Here is a 1,647-nt window from a genome sequence, read left to right as displayed (position 1 = left end):
GATTATTATCATTAACACTACTATAAATATCAGTACCACTTTTCATTTAGTCTATAGTATGTATCCCAAGCAAGCCACACACATATAGTAACATTACCTTTACTGTCTGTACCTCTGTGTGTATATTGTGTAGGCTGCCTCCCTCCCCTCTCTCTCTCTCTCTCTCTCTTCCTCGCTGTCCCTCCAATCCCTCTTCCTCTCTCTCTCTCTATCTCTCACCTTCACCCCCAACCGGTCGAGGCAGATGGCCGCCCACCCTGAGCCATGGTTCTGCTGGAGGTTTCTGCCTCTTAAAAGGAAGTTTTTCCTTGCCTCTGTCGCCTAGTGCTTGCTCTTGGTGGGAATTGTTGGGCTTCTGTAAATAACATCACAGAGTACGGTCTAGACCTGCTCTTTTATGAAAAGCGCTGTGAGATAACTGTTGCTGTGATTTGGCGCTATATAAATAAAATTGAATTGAATTGAATAGTGTGGATAAAAATGTTTATAAATATTTTGTATATAAAATAAGAGAGCACATGCACTTACGTAGTGGTGTGTCTAAAGATGGACAATTCATTGCTTATTGTCATTACAAACAGTAATGGGAAGGTGGAAATTAGGCAGTTTGTTTGCATATTCACTGGGTTACTTCAGAAAGTACATATGCCCATTTTAAACAGGCATCTGCGATGTTCTGACAGGTAGGGGGCACCCAGATTTGAACTGGGGACCTCTTGAACTGCAGTCAAATGCTCTACCACTGAGCTATACCCCTATACCCTCTGACGGCTTTATCCATTGCTCATTGATAGTCTGGACAAATATGTTTATAAATGTTTTGTATATAAAGCAAGAGAGCACATGCATTTATGTAGTGGTGGGTTTAAACACGGACAATTTACTGCTTAGCATCACCACTGATACAAATGTGAAAACTGGCCAGTATCTTTGCATGTTCAATGGGTTACTTCAGCAAGTACATATGACCATTTTAGACAGGCATCTGTGATGTTAGCACAGGTAGGGGGCACCCAGAGTTGAACTGGGGACCTCTTGATCTGCAGTCAAATGCTCTACCACTGAGCTATACCCCCTCTGACAACAGAATATCCATTTCTCATTAATACTGGCATGACAACCCAGAGTTGAGACCAGGAGGTAGAGTCACAGTCTAACACACTTCTCTGCTCCTCCATTAATTTGTGAAAATCCTATAGTGACGGTGTCTGTCCCCCGACCATCGAAATTATTTAAATCAAAGGTAAACAGAAGAGGAGCTGTGCATAAAAACCTCATAAAAATTAAAACCACAAGAGCAATAGTGCAAACGAATAGGAGAGTTAAATGTGGACCCTTAAACATCAGATCTCTCTCTTCTAAAGGTGTACTAGTAAATGAACTAATATCAGATTATGATATCGATTTATTTTGTCTTACTGAAACCTGGCTGGGTGATGGAGAATATGTTAGCCTAAATGAATCCACCCCTCCCAGTCATATTAATGCTCACATTCCTCAAGGCACAGGCCGAGGAGGTGGAGTTGCAGCCATCTTTGACTCTAGCCTACTAATCAGCTCTAAACCTAAATTAAATTATAACTCATTTGAAAGCCTTGTTCTTAGTCTTTCACACCCAAGTTGGAAATCACTGCAACCAATTCTTTT

General features: G+C 41.2%; 2 non-coding genes across 2 annotated transcripts; both read right to left on the bottom strand.

Moving 5' to 3' along the window:
* Positions 1–685: 685 nt before the first annotated feature.
* Positions 686–757, bottom strand: trnac-gca. The gene has a single exon. It is a non-coding gene; the product is annotated as a tRNA-Cys (tRNA).
* A 247-nt stretch (positions 758–1,004) lies between these two features.
* Positions 1,005–1,076, bottom strand: trnac-gca. The gene has a single exon. It is a non-coding gene; the product is annotated as a tRNA-Cys (tRNA).
* Positions 1,077–1,647: the final 571 nt, after the last annotated feature.

Source organism: Micropterus dolomieu, unplaced genomic scaffold (assembly GCF_021292245.1).
Source record: "Micropterus dolomieu isolate WLL.071019.BEF.003 ecotype Adirondacks unplaced genomic scaffold, ASM2129224v1 contig_12524, whole genome shotgun sequence".
Classification (NCBI taxonomy): domain Eukaryota; kingdom Metazoa; phylum Chordata; class Actinopteri; order Centrarchiformes; family Centrarchidae; genus Micropterus; species Micropterus dolomieu.
This window is presented reverse-complemented; position numbering and strand designations above follow the sequence as displayed.